Source organism: Drosophila subpulchrella, unplaced genomic scaffold, assembly GCF_014743375.2.
Source record: "Drosophila subpulchrella strain 33 F10 #4 breed RU33 unplaced genomic scaffold, RU_Dsub_v1.1 Primary Assembly Seq93, whole genome shotgun sequence".
NCBI lineage: Eukaryota > Metazoa > Arthropoda > Insecta > Diptera > Drosophilidae > Drosophila > Drosophila subpulchrella.
Window position 1 is genome coordinate 15,001 of NW_023665727.1, and position 19,249 is coordinate 34,249.

The 19,249-nt window shown below is 32.9% G+C and overlaps 3 non-coding genes across 3 annotated transcripts; all 3 read left to right on the forward strand.

Moving 5' to 3' along the window:
* The first annotated feature begins 553 nt into the window (after positions 1-553).
* Positions 554-732, forward strand: LOC119562758. Its single transcript, XR_005222008.1, has one exon. It is a non-coding gene; the product is annotated as a 5.8S ribosomal RNA (ribosomal RNA).
* A 401-nt stretch (positions 733-1,133) lies between these two features.
* On the forward strand, positions 1,134-5,104 carry LOC119562764. The gene has a single exon (XR_005222015.1). It is a non-coding gene; the product is annotated as a large subunit ribosomal RNA (ribosomal RNA).
* Positions 5,105-17,119: 12,015 nt separating this feature from the next.
* On the forward strand, positions 17,120-19,114 carry LOC119562760. Its single transcript, XR_005222010.1, has one exon. It is a non-coding gene; the product is annotated as a small subunit ribosomal RNA (ribosomal RNA).
* The last annotated feature ends 135 nt before the right edge of the window (positions 19,115-19,249 follow it).

The window sequence follows — 19,249 nt, forward strand, 5'->3', positions numbered from 1 at the left end:
ATAGATCAAATATAAAATTTCGAACAAGCAAATCGAAATAATAATTGTAATAATAAATATATTATTGCATTAAATAAGAGATAAATAAATAAGCAAAAGCAAACAAATAACAAATTCGAACAAGCAAATCGAAATTATTAAATTTATTTAATATTATTATTATATTGTATATTAAATGCAATTAATTAATAAAACACTGTGTGTATATGGACCATAATATACACGCGTTGCGATATGTATTGTTCATCTCAGTTATGCGCATACATTGGATAATGCAACAACCTAAAATGTACAATGTTGTACCTGATTATTACAGGTTAATGTTTTATATAAATTTCAATATATATCGCTAAAAAAAAGTATTAATACCGTAAATGCCATTTAAAAAATACTTGATATATTATTGGTTATATGAAACTAAGACATTTCGCAGCATTCGTTTTAGGTATAAAAATCAATTTATTGAAGGAATTGATATATGCCAGTAAAATGGTGTATTTTTAATTTCTTTCAATAAAAACATATATGACAAAATTACCAAACCAATATATAAAACTCTAAGCGGTGGATCACTCGGCTCATGGGTCGATGAAGAACGCAGCAAACTGTGCGTCATCGTGTGAACTGCAGGACACATGAACATCGACATTTTGAACGCATATCGCAGTCCATGCTGTTATGTACTTTAATTAATTTTATAGTGCTGCTTGGACTACATATGGTTGAGGGTTGTAAGACTATGCTAATTAAGTTGTTTATATAAATTTTATAATGAAATTTTATAAGCATATGGTATATTATTGGATAATAATAATTTAATTATTATATTATTCATAATATTAACAAATATATGAAAAACATTATCTCACATTAGTAAATAATTTGAATGTGAAAAACGAAGAGAAATATTTTCTTTTTCAATCAAATAATACTGAGAAATGTCTAGCATAAAAAATTTATCTAGAATTGTCTCTTATTAAAGATTAGTAAATAGAAAGCCGTTGACAATATTATTATTCTTCGTTGATTCGTTAGACCAAACAAATGCCATACAAATATATAAAATATATAACGAATTTAATAAAATGTTTTATCATTATATATAAAGAATTAATTGCAAAAAAAGTTATACACAACCTCAACTCATATGGGACTACCCCCTGAATTTAAGCATATTAATTAGGGGAGGAAAAGAAACTAACCAGGATTTTCTTAGTAGCGGCGAGCGAAAAGAAATCAGTTCAGCACTAAGTCACTTTGTCTATATGGCAAATGTGAGATGCAGTGTATGGAGCGTCAATATTCTAGTATGAGAAATTAACGATTTAAGTCCTTCTTAAATGAGGCCATTTACCCATAGAGGGTGCCAGGCCCGTATAACGTTAATGATTACTAGATGATGTTTCCAAAGAGTCGTGTTGCTTGATAGTGCAGCACTAAGTGGGTGGTAAACTCCATCTAAAACTAAATATAACCATGAGACCGATAGTAAACAAGTACCGTGAGGGAAAGTTGAAAAGAACTCTGAATAGAGAGTTAAACAGTACGTGAAACTGCTTAGAGGTTAAGCCCGATGAACCTGAATATCCGTTATGGAAAATTCATCATTAAAATTGTAATATTTAAACAATATTATGATAATAGTGTGCATTTTTTCCATATAAGGACATTGTAATCTATTAGCATACAAAATTTATCATAAAATATAACTTATAGTTTATTCAAATTAATTTGCTTGCATTTTAACACAGAATAAATGTTATTAATTTGATAAAGTGCTGATAGATTTATATGAATACAGTGCGTTAATTTTTCGGAATTATATAATGGCATAATTATCATTGATTTTTGTGTTTATTATATGCACTTGTATGATTAACAATGCGAAAGATTCAGGATACCTTCGGGACCCGTCTTGAAACACGGACCAAGGAGTCTAACATATGTGCAAGTTATTGGGATATAAACCTAATAGCGTAATTAACTTGACTAATAATGGGATTAGTTTTTTAACTATTTATAGCTAATTAACACAATCCCGGGGCGTTCTATATAGTTATGTATAATGATATTTATATTATTTATGCCTCTAACTGGAACGTACCTTGAGCATATATGCTGTGACCCGAAAGATGGTGAACTATACTTGATCAGGTTGAAGTCAGGGGAAACCCTGATGGAAGACCGAAACAGTTCTGACGTGCAAATCGATTGTCAGAATTGAGTATAGGGGCGAAAGACCAATCGAACCATCTAGTAGCTGGTTCCTTCCGAAGTTTCCCTCAGGATAGCTGGTGCATTTTAATGTTATATAAAATAATCTTATCTGGTAAAGCGAATGATTAGAGGCCTTAGGGTCGAAACGATCTTAACCTATTCTCAAACTTTAAATGGGTAAGAACCTTAACTTTCTTGATATGAAGTTCAAGGTTATGATATAATGTGCCCAGTGGGCCACTTTTGGTAAGCAGAACTGGCGCTGTGGGATGAACCAAACGTAATGTTACGGTGCCCAAATTAACAACTCATGCAGATACCATGAAAGGCGTTGGTTGCTTAAAACAGCAGGACGGTGATCATGGAAGTCGAAATCCGCTAAGGAGTGTGTAACAACTCACCTGCCGAAGCAACTAGCCCTTAAAATGGATGGCGCTTAAGTTGTATACCTATACATTACCGCTAAAGTAGATGATTTATATTACTTGTGATATAAATTTTGAAACTTTAGTGAGTAGGAAGGTACAATGGTATGCGTAGAAGTGTTTGGCGTAAGCCTGCATGGAGCTGCCATTGGTACAGATCTTGGTGGTAGTAGCAAATAATCGAATGAGACCTTGGAGGACTGAAGTGGAGAAGGGTTTCGTGTGAACAGTGGTTGATCACGAGTTAGTCGGTCCTAAGTTCAAGGCGAAAGCCGAAAATTTTCAAGTAAAACACAAATGCCATACAAATATAATTATATTATATAAATCAAGCTAATTAATATACTTGAATAATTTTGAACGAAAGGGAATACGGTTCCAATTCCGTAACCTGTTGAGTATCCGTTTGTTATTAAATATGGGCCTCGTGCTCATCCTGGCAACAGGAACGACCATAAAGAAGCCGTCGAGAGATATCGGAAGAGTTTTCTTTTCTGTTTTATAGCCGTACTACCATGGAAGTCTTTCGCAGAGAGATATGGTAGATGGGCTAGAAGAGCATGACATATACTGTTGTGTCGATATTTTCTCCTCGGACCTTGAAAATTTATGGTGGGGACACGCAAACTTCTCAACAGGCCGTACCAATATCCGCAGCTGGTCTCCAAGGTGAAGAGTCTCTAGTCGATAGAATAATGTAGGTAAGGGAAGTCGGCAAATTAGATCCGTAACTTCGGGATAAGGATTGGCTCTGAAGATTGAGATAGTCGGGCTTGATTGGGAAACAATAACATGGTTTATGTGCTCGTTCTGGGTAAATAGAGTGTCTGGCATTTATGTTGGTCACTTGTTCCCCGGATAGTTTAGTTACGTAGCCAATTGTGGAACTTTCTTGCTAAAATTTTTAAGAATACTAATTGGGTTAAACCAATTAGTTCTTATTAATTATAACGATTATCAATTAACAATCAATTCAGAACTGGCACGGACTTGGGGAATCCGACTGTCTAATTAAAACAAAGCATTGTGATGGCCCTAGCGGGTGTTGACACAATGTGATTTCTGCCCAGTGCTCTGAATGTCAAAGTGAAGAAATTCAAGTAAGCGCGGGTCAACGGCGGGAGTAACTATGACTCTCTTAAGGTAGCCAAATGCCTCGTCATCTAATTAGTGACGCGCATGAATGGATTAACGAGATTCCTACTGTCCCTATCTACTATCTAGCGAAACCACAGCCAAGGGAACGGGCTTGGAATAATTAGCGGGGAAAGAAGACCCTTTTGAGCTTGACTCTAATCTGGCAGTGTAAGGAGACATAAGAGGTGTAGAATAAGTGGGAGATATTAGACTTCGGTTTGGTATCGCCAATGAAATACCACTACTCTTATTGTTTCCTTACTTACTTGATTAAATGGAACGTGTATCATTTCCTAGCCATTATACGGATATATTTATTATATCTTATGGTATTGGGTTTTGATGCAAGCTTCTTGATCAAAGTATCACGAGTTTGTTATATAATCGCAAACAAATTCTTTAATAAAACGGTGCATTTATGTATTTTTGATTTGAAAATTTGGTATAACTCCAATTACTCAGGTATGATCCAATTCAAGGACATTGCCAGGTAGGGAGTTTGACTGGGGCGGTACATCTCTCAAATAATAACGGAGGTGTCCCAAGGCCAGCTCAGTGCGGACAGAAACCACACATAGAGCAAAAGGGCAAATGCTGACTTGATCTCGGTGTTCAGTACACACAGGGACAGCAAAAGCTCGGCCTATCGATCCTTTTGGTTTAAAGAGTTTTTAACAAGAGGTGTCAGAAAAGTTACCATAGGGATAACTGGCTTGTGGCGGCCAAGCGTTCATAGCGACGTCGCTTTTTGATCCTTCGATGTCGGCTCTTCCTATCATTGTGAAGCAAAATTCACCAAGCGTTGGATTGTTCACCCATGCAAGGGAACGTGAGCTGGGTTTAGACCGTCGTGAGACAGGTTAGTTTTACCCTACTAATGACAAAACGTTGTTGCGACAGCATTCCTGCGTAGTACGAGAGGAACCGCAGGTACGGACCAATGGCACAATACTTGTTCGAGCGAACAGTGGTATGACGCTACGTCCGTTGGATTATGCCTGAACGCCTCTAAGGTCGTATCCGTGCTGGACTGCAATGATAAATAAGGGGCAATTTGCATTGTATGGCTTCTAAACCATTTAAAGTTTATAATTTACTTTATAAACGACAATGGATGTGATGCCAATGTAATTTGTAACATAGTAAATTGGGAGGATCTTTGATCACCTGATGCCGCGCTAGTTACATATAAAAGCATTATTTAATACAATGACAAAGCCTAGAATCAATTGTAAACGACTTTTGTAACAGGCAAGGTGTTGTAAGTGGTTGAGCAGCTGCCATACTGCGATCCACTGAAGCTTATCCTTTGCTTGATGATTCGATAATAAAGATGTTGCAAGCGGGCATAATCATTATGCTTGCTTGCAGCATCGCACGCCACTTTGTTTGTGGTGTGTAAGGTAGGGAAGAAGAAATATAAAAGACCTAAATTGGAAACATCAATATATAAGTAAATATTGAACAAACAAAATGTATCGTCATCTTATTAGTGACGCGATGATAAAGTGGCAAACATATTCCATGTATAAATATTCCTATGGTATTAAAATTCAAGTAAAGAGGACATATATAAAAGTTTGTATATATGGTTCATTCAATGGTAGCAGCGGTTGGTTGGTTGGTGTCTGCTCCTCTTATTGTTCAAAACTTATGTTATGGTAGCAAGTCTATATCGTCATATTATTAGTGACGCGAAAAAGTAGTGGCAAAACATATTCCATGTATAAATAAATATTCCTATGGTATTGAAATTCAAGTAAAGAGGCCATTCAAGTAAAGAGGACTTATATAAATATAAGTATATATAATGGTAGCAGCGCGGTTGGTTGGTTGGTGTGTCTGCTCCTCTTATTGTTCAAAACTTATGTTATGGTAGCAAGACTGTATCGTCATATTATTAGTGACGCGAAAAAGTAGTGGCAAAACATATTCCATGTATAAATATTCCTATGGTATTGAAATTCAACTAAAGAGGACATATAAAATTACTATCAATGGTAGCAGTGGTTGGTTGGTTGGTGGTTGGTTGGCGGCTGCTCCTATTATTGTTCAAGACTTATGTTATGGTAGCAAGTCTGTATCGTCATATTAATTATTAGTGACGCGAAAAAGTAGTGGAAATCATATTCCATGTATAAATAGATTCCTATGGTAATGAAATTTTCAAGTAAAGAGAGGACCATTCAAGTAAGAGGACATATAAAAAGTAAGTATATGTTCCTCCAATGGTAGCAGTGGTTGGTTGGTTGGCGGCTGATCCTCTTATTGTTCAAAACTTATTTTATCAATATGAGTTTGGCAATACAATAAAGAAGACCAATCTAATCCATATAAAACTAAATGTATTATATGGATATGCTTAGGAAACCCATATATTCATAAAAAAAAATTATGTATAGAAAATTATACATATATCTTTTATATAAATGAATCGTATGGATATCGCCTTATGGTAGGTATAATAACTTTTTAAGGCATAATAATGTATAATATAGAAAATATACATTGAAATATAAATGCATTTTTATAGATATGGCGGCATATAAGTGCCATATACACAAGAATAAATAATAGAATTTACCAATATATAATTAAAATGAGATATATAAACCTAGTGAGGGGCTGCACTAGTATATGAATCGTATGGATATGGCTTATAGGTATAATACCTATAAGGCATAATAATGTATAATATAATAAATATAAATTAAGATATGAATGAATTATATAAATATGGCATAGAAATGCCATATACATACATAAGAATAAATGGTAGAATTTACCCATATATCACTGAAACACGATATATAAACCTAATGATAGCTGGCACTAGTACTGTAAACATGCACGCAATAGTGCGTGGGGTAAAAAACTACTATAGGGAGGTGGTCGTTGGCGGGCCCCTCCTCGTATTGGTCAAAACTTATGTTATGCATATGAATTTGTCAATACTATATAGAACGCCAAGCATATCCATATAAACTATGGATATGCATAGAAATCCATACAAAAGTAAAAAAAAATTATGTATAGAAAAATATACATATATTTATATAAGTGAATCGTATGGATATGGCTTATAGGTATAATACCTATAAGGCATAATAATGTATAACAAGTAAATATACATTGAAATGTGAATGCATTGTATGGATATGGCATATAAATGCCATATATATAGAAATAAATTGTATATCAATGATATAACAATTATAAACCTAGTGAGGGGCGGCACTAGTGAATGAATCGTATGGATATGGCTTATAGGTATAATACCTATAAGGCATAATAATGTATAATATAATAAATATACATTAAGATATGAATGGATTGTATAAATATGGCATAGAAATGCCATATACATAAGAATAAATGGTAGAATTTACCCATATATCACTGAAACACGATATATAAACCTAGTGATAGCTGGCACTAGTACTGTAAACAGGCACGCAATAGTGCGTGGGGTAAAAAACTACTATAGGGAGGTGGTCGTTGGCGGGCCCCTCCTCGTATTGGTCAAAACTTATGTTATGCATATGAATTTGTCAATACTATATAGAACGCCAAGCATATCCATATAAACTATGGATATGCATAGAAATCCATACAAAAGTAAAAAAAAATTATGTATAGAAAAATATACATATATTTATATAAGTGAATCGTATGGATATGGCTTATAGGTATAATACCTATAAGGCATAATAATGTATAACAAGTAAATATACATTGAAATGTGAATGCATTGTATGGATATGGCATATAAATGCCATATATATAGAAATAAATTGTATATCAATGATATAACAATTATAAACCTAGTGAGGGGCGGCACTAGTGAATGAATCGTATGGATATGGCTTATAGGTATAATACCTATAAGGCATAATAATGTATAATATAATAAATATACATTAAGATATGAATGGATTGTATAAATATGGCATAGAAATGCCATATACATAAGAATAAATGGTAGAATTTACCCATATATCACTGAAACACGATATATAAACCTAGTGATAGCTGGCACTAGTACTGTAAACAGGCACGCAATAGTGCGTGGGGTAAAAAACTACTATAGGGAGGTGGTCGTTGGCGGGCCCCTCCTCGTATTGGTCAAAACTTATGTTATGCATATGAATTTGTCAATACTATATAGAACGCCAAGCATATCCATATAAACTATGGATATGCATAGAAAACCATACAAAAGTAAAAAAAAATTATGTATAGAAAAATATACATATATTTATATAAGTGAATCGTATGGATATGGCTTATAGGTATAATACCTATAAGGCATAATAATGTATAACAAGTAAATATACATTGAAATGTGAATGCATTGTATGGATATGGCATATAAATGCCATATATATAGAAATAAATTGTATATCAATGATATAACAATTATAAACCTAGTGAGGGGCGGCACTAGTGAATGAATCGTATGGATATGGCTTATAGGTATAATACCTATAAGGCATAATAATGTATAATATAATAAATATACATTAAGATATGAATGGATTGTATAAATATGGCATAGAAATGCCATATACATAAGAATAAATGGTAGAATTTACCCATATATCACTGAAACACGATATATAAACCTAGTGATAGCTGGCACTAGTACTGTAAACAGGCACGCAATAGTGCGTGGGGTAAAAAACTACTATAGGGAGGTGGTCGTTGGCGGGCCCCTCCTCGTATTGGTCAAAACTTATGTTATGCATATGAATTTGTCAATACTATATAGAACGCCAAGCATATCCATATAAACTATGGATATGCATAGAAAACCATACAAAAGTAAAAAAAAATTATGTATAGAAAAATATACATATATTTATATAAGTGAATCGTATGGATATGGCTTATAGGTATAATACCTATAAGGCATAATAATGTATAACAAGTAAATATACATTGAAATGTGAATGCATTGTATGGATATGGCATATAAATGCCATATATATAGAAATAAATTGTATATCAATGATATAACAATTATAAACCTAGTGAGGGGCGGCACTAGTGAATGAATCGTATGGATATGGCTTATAGGTATAATACCTATAAGGCATAATAATGTATAATATAATAAATATACATTAAGATATGAATGGATTGTATAAATATGGCATAGAAATGCCATATACATAAGAATAAATGGTAGAATTTACCCATATATCACTGAAACACGATATATAAACCTAGTGATAGCTGGCACTAGTACTGTAAACAGGCACGCAATAGTGCGTGGGGTAAAAAACTACTATAGGGAGGTGGTCGTTGGCGGGCCCCTCCTCGTATTGGTCAAAACTTATGTTATGCATATGAATTTGTCAATACTATATAGAACGCCAAGCATATCCATATAAACTATGGATATGCATAGAAATCCATACAAAAGTAAAAAAAAATTATGTATAGAAAAATATACATATATTTATATAAGTGAATCGTATGGATATGGCTTATAGGTATAATACCTATAAGGCATAATAATGTATAACAAGTAAATATACATTGAAATGTGAATGCATTGTATGGATATGGCATATAAATGCCATATATATAGAAATAAATTGTATATCAATGATATAACAATTATAAACCTAGTGAGGGGCGGCACTAGTGAATGAATCGTATGGATATGGCTTATAGGTATAATACCTATAAGGCATAATAATGTATAATATAATAAATATACATTAAGATATGAATGGATTGTATAAATATGGCATAGAAATGCCATATACATAAGAATAAATGGTAGAATTTACCCATATATCACTGAAACACGATATATAAACCTAGTGATAGCTGGCACTAGTACTGTAAACAGGCACGCAATAGTGCGTGGGGTAAAAAACTACTATAGGGAGGTGGTCGTTGGCGGGCCCCTCCTCGTATTGGTCAAAACTTATGTTATGCATATGAATTTGTCAATACTATATAGAACGCCAAGCATATCCATATAAACTATGGATATGCATAGAAAACCATACAAAAGTAAAAAAAAATTATGTATAGAAAAATATACATATATTTATATAAGTGAATCGTATGGATATGGCTTATAGGTATAATACCTATAAGGCATAATAATGTATAACAAGTAAATATACATTGAAATGTGAATGCATTGTATGGATATGGCATATAAATGCCATATATATAGAAATAAATTGTATATCAATGATATAACAATTATAAACCTAGTGAGGGGCGGCACTAGTGAATGAATCGTATGGATATGGCTTATAGGTATAATACCTATAAGGCATAATAATGTATAATATAATAAATATACATTAAGATATGAATGGATTGTATAAATATGGCATAGAAATGCCATATACATAAGAATAAATGGTAGAATTTACCCATATATCACTGAAACACGATATATAAACCTAGTGATAGCTGGCACTAGTACTGTAAACAGGCACGCAATAGTGCGTGGGGTAAAAAACTACTATAGGGAGGTGGTCGTTGGCGGGCCCCTCCTCGTATTGGTCAAAACTTATGTTATGCATATGAATTTGTCAATACTATATAGAACGCCAAGCATATCCATATAAACTATGGATATGCATAGAAAACCATACAAAAGTAAAAAAAAATTATGTATAGAAAAATATACATATATTTATATAAGTGAATCGTATGGATATGGCTTATAGGTATAATACCTATAAGGCATAATAATGTATAACAAGTAAATATACATTGAAATGTGAATGCATTGTATGGATATGGCATATAAATGCCATATATATAGAAATAAATTGTATATCAATGATATAACAATTATAAACCTAGTGAGGGGCGGCACTAGTGAATGAATCGTATGGATATGGCTTATAGGTATAATACCTATAAGGCATAATAATGTATAATATAATAAATATACATTAAGATATGAATGGATTGTATAAATATGGCATAGAAATGCCATATACATAAGAATAAATGGTAGAATTTACCCATATATCACTGAAACACGATATATAAACCTAGTGATAGCTGGCACTAGTACTGTAAACAGGCACGCAATAGTGCGTGGGGTAAAAAAACTACTATAGGGAGGTGGTCGTTGGCGGGCCCCTCCTCGTATTGGTCAAAACTTATGTTATGCATATGAATTTGTCAATACTATATAGAACGCCAAGCATATCCATATAAACTATGGATATGCATAGAAATCCATACAAAAGTAAAAAAAAATTATGTATAGAAAAAATATACATATATTTATATAAGTGAATCGTATGGATATGGCTTATAGGTATAATACCTATAAGGCATAATAATGTATAACAAGTAAATATACATTGAAATGTGAATGCATTGTATGGATATGGCATATAAATGCCATATATATAGAAATAAATTGTATATCAATGATATAACAATTATAAACCTAGTGAGGGGCGGCACTAGTGAATGAATCGTATGGATATGGCTTATAGGTATAATACCTATAAGGCATAATAATGTATAATATAATAAATATACATTAAGATATGAATGGATTGTATAAATATGGCATAGAAATGCCATATACATAAGAATAAATGGTAGAATTTACCCATATATCACTGAAACACGATATATAAACCTAGTGATAGCTGGCACTAGTACTGTAAACAGGCACGCAATAGTGCGTGGGGTAAAAAACTACTATAGGGAGGTGGTCGTTGGCGGGCCCCTCCTCGTATTGGTCAAAACTTATGTTATGCATATGAATTTGTCAATACTATATAGAACGCCAAGCATATCCATATAAACTATGGATATGCATAGAAATCCATACAAAAAGTAAAAAAAAATTATGTATAGAAAAATATACATATATTTATATAAGTGAATCGTATGGATATGGCTTATAGGTATAATACCTATAAGGCATAATAATGTATAACAAGTAAATATACATTGAAATGTGAATGCATTGTATGGATATGGCATATAAATGCCATATATATAGAAATAAATTGTATATCAATGATATAACAATTATAAACCTAGTGAGGGGCGGCACTAGTGAATGAATCGTATGGATATGGCTTATAGGTATAATACCTATAAGGCATAATAATGTATAATATAATAAATATACATTAAGATATGAATGGATTGTATAAATATGGCATAGAAATGCCATATACATAAGAATAAATGGTAGAATTTACCCATATATCACTGAAACACGATATATAAACCTAGTGATAGCTGGCACTAGTACTGTAAACAGGCACGCAATAGTGCGTGGGGTAAAAAACTACTATAGGGAGGTGGTCGTTGGCGGGCCCCTCCTCGTATTGGTCAAAACTTATGTTATGCATATGAATTTGTCAATACTATATAGAACGCCAAGCATATCCATATAAACTATGGATATGCATAGAAAACCATACAAAAGTAAAAAAAAATTATGTATAGAAAAATATACATATATTTATATAAGTGAATCGTATGGATATGGCTTATAGGTATAATACCTATAAGGCATAATAATGTATAACAAGTAAATATACATTGAAATGTGAATGCATTGTATGGATATGGCATATAAATGCCATATATATAGAAATAAATTGTATATCAATGATATAACAATTATAAACCTAGTGAGGGGCGGCACTAGTGAATGAATCGTATGGATATGGCTTATAGGTATAATACCTATAAGGCATAATAATGTATAATATAATAAATATACATTAAGATATGAATGGATTGTATAAATATGGCATAGAAATGCCATATACATAAGAATAAATGGTAGAATTTACCCATATATCACTGAAACACGATATATAAACCTAGTGATAGCTGGCACTAGTACTGTAAACAGGCACGCAATAGTGCGTGGGGTAAAAAACTACTATAGGGAGGTGGTCGTTGGCGGGCCCCTCCTCGTATTGGTCAAAACTTATGTTATGCATATGAATTTGTCAATACTATATAGAACGCCAAGCATATCCATATAAACTATGGATATGCATAGAAATCCATACAAAAGTAAAAAAAAATTATGTATAGAAAAATATACATATATTTATATAAGTGAATCGTATGGATATGGCTTATAGGTATAATACCTATAAGGCATAATAATGTATAACAAGTAAATATACATTGAAATGTGAATGCATTGTATGGATATGGCATATAAATGCCATATATATAGAAATAAATTGTATATCAATGATATAACAATTATAAACCTAGTGAGGGGCGGCACTAGTGAATGAATCGTATGGATATGGCTTATAGGTATAATACCTATAAGGCATAATAATGTATAATATAATAAATATACATTAAGATATGAATGGATTGTATAAATATGGCATAGAAATGCCATATACATAAGAATAAATGGTAGAATTTACCCATATATCACTGAAACACGATATATAAACCTAGTGATAGCTGGCACTAGTACTGTAAACAGGCACGCAATAGTGCGTGGGGTAAAAAACTACTATAGGGAGGTGGTCGTTGGCGGGCCCCTCCTCGTATTGGTCAAAACTTATGTTATGCATATGAATTTGTCAATACTATATAGAACGCCAAGCATATCCATATAAACTATGGATATGCATAGAAAACCATACAAAAGTAAAAAAAAATTATGTATAGAAAAATATACATATATTTATATAAGTGAATCGTATGGATATGGCTTATAGGTATAATACCTATAAGGCATAATAATGTATAACAAGTAAATATACATTGAAATGTGAATGCATTGTATGGATATGGCATATAAATGCCATATATATAGAAATAAATTGTATATCAATGATATAACAATTATAAACCTAGTGAGGGGCGGCACTAGTGAATGAATCGTATGGATATGGCTTATAGGTATAATACCTATAAGGCATAATAATGTATAATATAATAAATATACATTAAGATATGAATGGATTGTATAAATATGGCATAGAAATGCCATATACATAAGAATAAATGGTAGAATTTACCCATATATCACTGAAACACGATATATAAACCTAGTGATAGCTGGCACTAGTACTGTAAACAGGCACGCAATAGTGCGTGGGGTAAAAAACTACTATAGGGAGGTGGTCGTTGGCGGGCCCCTCCTCGTATTGGTCAAAACTTATGTTATGCATATGAATTTGTCAATACTATATAGAACGCCAAGCATATCCATATAAACTATGGATATGCATAGAAAACCATACAAAAGTAAAAAAAAATTATGTATAGAAAAATATACATATATTTATATAAGTGAATCGTATGGATATGGCTTATAGGTATAATACCTATAAGGCATAATAATGTATAACAAGTAAATATACATTGAAATGTGAATGCATTGTATGGATATGGCATATAAATGCCATATATATAGAAATAAATTGTATATCAATGATATAACAATTATAAACCTAGTGAGGGGCGGCACTAGTGAATGAATCGTATGGATATGGCTTATAGGTATAATACCTATAAGGCATAATAATGTATAATATAATAAATATACATTAAGATATGAATGGATTGTATAAATATGGCATAGAAATGCCATATACATAAGAATAAATGGTAGAATTTACCCATATATCACTGAAACACGATATATAAACCTAGTGATAGCTGGCACTAGTACTGTAAACAGGCACGCAATAGTGCGTGGGGTAAAAAACTACTATAGGGAGGTGGTCGTTGGCGGGCCCCTCCTCGTATTGGTCAAAACTTATGTTATGCATATGAATTTGTCAATACTATATAGAACGCCAAGCATATCCATATAAACTATGGATATGCATAGAAATCCATACAAAAGTAAAAAAAAATTATGTATAGAAAAAAATATACATATATTTATATAAGTGAATCGTATGGATATGGCTTATAGGTATAATACCTATAAGGCATAATAATGTATAACAAGTAAATATACATTGAAATGTGAATGCATTGTATGGATATGGCATATAAATGCCATATATATAGAAATAAATTGTATATCAATGATATAACAATTATAAACCTAGTGAGGGGCGGCACTAGTGAATGAATCGTATGGATATGGCTTATAGGTATAATACCTATAAGGCATAATAATGTATAATATAATAAATATACATTAAGATATGAATGGATTGTATAAATATGGCATAGAAATGCCATATACATAAGAATAAATGGTAGAATTTACCCATATATCACTGAAACACGATATATAAACCTAGTGATAGCTGGCACTAGTACTGTAAACAGGCACGCAATAGTGCGTGGGGTAAAAAACTACTATAGGGAGGTGGTCGTTGGCGGGCCCCTCCTCGTATTGGTCAAAACTTATGTTATGCATATGAATTTGTCAATACTATATAGAACGCCAAGCATATCCATATAAACTATGGATATGCATAGAAATCCATACAAAAATAAAAAAAAATTATGTATAGAAAAATATACATATATTTATATAAGTGAATCGTATGGATATGGCTTATAGGTATAATACCTATAAGGCATAATAATGTATAACAAGTAAATATACATTGAAATGTGAATGCATTGTATGGATATGGCATATAAATGCCATATATATAGAAATAAATTGTATATCAATGATATAACAATTATAAACCTAGTGAGGGGCGGCACTAGTGAATGAATCGTATGGATATGGCTTATAGGTATAATACCTATAAGGCATAATAATGTATAATATAATAAATATACATTAAGATATGAATGGATTGTATAAATATGGCATAGAAATGCCATATACATAAGAATAAATGGTAGAATTTACCCATATATCACTGAAACATGATATATAAACCTAGTGATAGCTGGCACTAGTACTGTAAACAGGCACGCAGTAGTGCGTGGGGTAAAAAACTACTATAGGGAGGTGGTCGTTGGCGGGCCCCTCCTCGTATTGGTCAAAACTTATGTTATGCGTAAACATATGATTTTGTCAATACTATAAAGAAAACTTGTTTTGTACATACAAAACTAAATGAATTATATGGATATTGAAAAATAAATGGCATTATATCCATATAATGAAAATATACTTGTATTCTCTTATTATAAGAGAGAATACCGTATAGTTGGTTGGCAAAGACAATTGAAAATACCCGAATTGCAGATGATGGGTTCAAAAACTACTATAGGGTGGTGTAGCAAATAATATGAAGATGATATATCCATATAATGGATATACACTAGTATTCTCTTATTATAATAGAGAATACCATATAAATGGTTGGCAAAGACAATTGAAAATACCCGAATTGAAGTTGACGGGTTCAAAAACTATTATAGGGTGATGTAGCAAATAAAATAATGAAGATATATCCATATAATGGAATTATATGTGTATTCTCTTATTATATGAGAGAGTACCAAACGGTTGATTGGCAAAGACAATTGAAAATACCCGAATTAAAGATATTGGGTCCAAAAACTACTATAGGATGGTCAATGGGCCGGCCATCTACTATTGACGTGACAAAATACTGTCTGTCGGTAGAGAAGATATTAATCCGTCAAATTTGTTTCTTTATTCATTTATGAATATGAGACTTGGCTCCACGGTTAATATTTTAAGCCCAAAGATAATAATGTTGAAACAAAGGCCAAGGTTTCTATTATACATAGAATAACAAATTGTTTCCGAACTTTATCGTTAATCCAAATAAATAATTACAATTGAGGCAGGCTAATAATGATATATATTTTGTATTGATAATCTTGATATATATGTATATTGGTCTGCCATTATCACATACTGAGTTATGTGATAATTCCCTGCGGGGATAAATTAAAAGAGGTGTCCCTATATTAAAAGAAAATAATATATATATATATTATTTTTTCTAACTTACATATCATATATGCGCTCGGTTTTATATTATATATTACCAAAGAGTCTTATATGAATATATACAGATAAATTTTAAATTTATCATCAAAATACAAATGATTTAATTCAATATTTTATATTGGTTAAACAAAAATTGTACATGTGTGGATACAATAATGACGTATGTCGAACAAAAAAGATATTTTAGAATGAAATATGCAAATATAAAGAAAATTATTACGTATTACGAAAAAAAATATTGTGTTTTTAACATCAATAATTAAAAAACTTGTTATTATTAGTGGCGGAACAAGTATATATTGTGAAAACAACAAACGTATACGAATGCTATATAAAAATGGCCGTATTCGATAGAAAACAATCTATAAAATTTATATTGCTAATTTCTATTCAAAAATATGAATGAAATATGAATAAAAACATTATTCTGGTTGATCCTGCCAGTAGTTATATGCTTGTCTCAAAGATTAAGCCATGCATGTCTAAGTACACACGAATTAAAAGTGAAACCGCAAAAGGCTCATTATATCAGTTATGGTTCCTTAGATCGTTAACAGTTACTTGGATAACTGTGGTAATTCTAGAGCTAATACATGCAATTAAAACATGAACCTTATGGGACATGTGCTTTTATTAGGCTAAAACCAAGCGATCGCAAGATCGTTATATTGGTTGAACTCTAGATAACATGCAGATCGTATGGTCTTGTACCGACGACAGATCTTTCAAATGTCTGCCCTATCAACTTTTGATGGTAGTATCTAGGACTACCATGGTTGCAACGGGTAACGGGGAATCAGGGTTCGATTCCGGAGAGGGAGCCTGAGAAACGGCTACCACATCTAAGGAAGGCAGCAGGCGCGTAAATTACCCACTCCCAGCTCGGGGAGGTAGTGACGAAAAATAACAATACAGGACTCATATCCGAGGCCCTGTAATTGGAATGAGTACACTTTAAATCCTTTAACAAGGACCAATTGGAGGGCAAGTCTGGTGCCAGCAGCCGCGGTAATTCCAGCTCCAATAGCGTATATTAAAGTTGTTGCGGTTAAAACGTTCGTAGTTGAACTTGTGCTTCATACGGGTAGTACAACTTACAATTGTGGTTAGTACTATACCTTTATGTATGTAAGCGTATTACCGGTGGAGTTCTTACATGTGCTTAGATACTTGTATTTTTTCATATGTTCCTCCTATTTAAAAACCTGCATTAGTGCTCTTAAACGAGTGTTATTGTGGGCCGGTACAATTACTTTGAACAAATTAGAGTGCTTAAAGCAGGCTTCAAATGCCTGAATATTCTGTGCATGGGATAATGAAATAAGACCTCTGTTCTGCTTTCATTGGTTTTCAGATCAAGAGGTAATGATTAATAGAAGCAGTTTGGGGGCATTAGTATTACGACGCGAGAGGTGAAATTCTTGGACCGTCGTAAGACTAACTTAAGCGAAAGCATTTGCCAAAGATGTTTTCATTAATCAAGAACGAAAGTTAGAGGTTCGAAGGCGATCAGATACCGCCCTAGTTCTAACCATAAACGATGCCAGCTAGCAATTGGGTGTAGCTACTTTTATGGCTCTCTCAGTCGCTTCCCGGGAAACCAAAGCTTTTGGGCTCCGGGGGAAGTATGGTTGCAAAGCTGAAACTTAAAGGAATTGACGGAAGGGCACCACCAGGAGTGGAGCCTGCGGCTTAATTTGACTCAACACGGGAAAACTTACCAGGTCCGAACATAAGTGTGTAAGACAGATTGATAGCTCTTTCTCGAATCTATGGGTGGTGGTGCATGGCCGTTCTTAGTTCGTGGAGTGATTTGTCTGGTTAATTCCGATAACGAACGAGACTCAAATATATTAAATAGATATCTTCAGGATTATGGTGTTGAAGCTTATATAGCCTTCATTCATGGTGGCAGTAAAATGTTTATTGTGTTTGAATGTGTTTATATAAGTGGAGCCGTACCTGTTGGTTTGTCCCATTATAAGGACACTAGCTTCTTAAATGGACAAATTGCGTCTAGCAATAATGAGATTGAGCAATAACAGGTCTGTGATGCCCTTAGATGTCCTGGGCTGCACGCGCGCTACAATGAAAGTATCAACGTGTATTTCCTAGACCGAGAGGTCCGGGTAAACCGCTGAACCACTTTCATGCTTGGGATTGTGAACTGAAACTGTTCACATGAACTTGGAATTCCCAGTAAGTGTGAGTCATTAACTCGCATTGATTACGTCCCTGCCCTTTGTACACACCGCCCGTCGCTACTACCGATTGAATTATTTAGTGAGGTCTCCGGACGTGATCACTGTGACGCCTTGTGTGTTACGGTTGTTTCGCAAAAGTTGACCGAACTTGATTATTTAGAGGAAGTAAAAGTCGTAACAAGGTTTCCGTAGGTGAACCTGCGGAAGGATCATTATTGTTTAATATCCTTACCGTTAATAAAAAAATTTGTTTTTATTATAATAATATAATATATTATAGTAATACAAATAAAATATAAATTGCCAAAAATATGATCTTTTATAGATCAAATATAAAATTTCGAACAAGC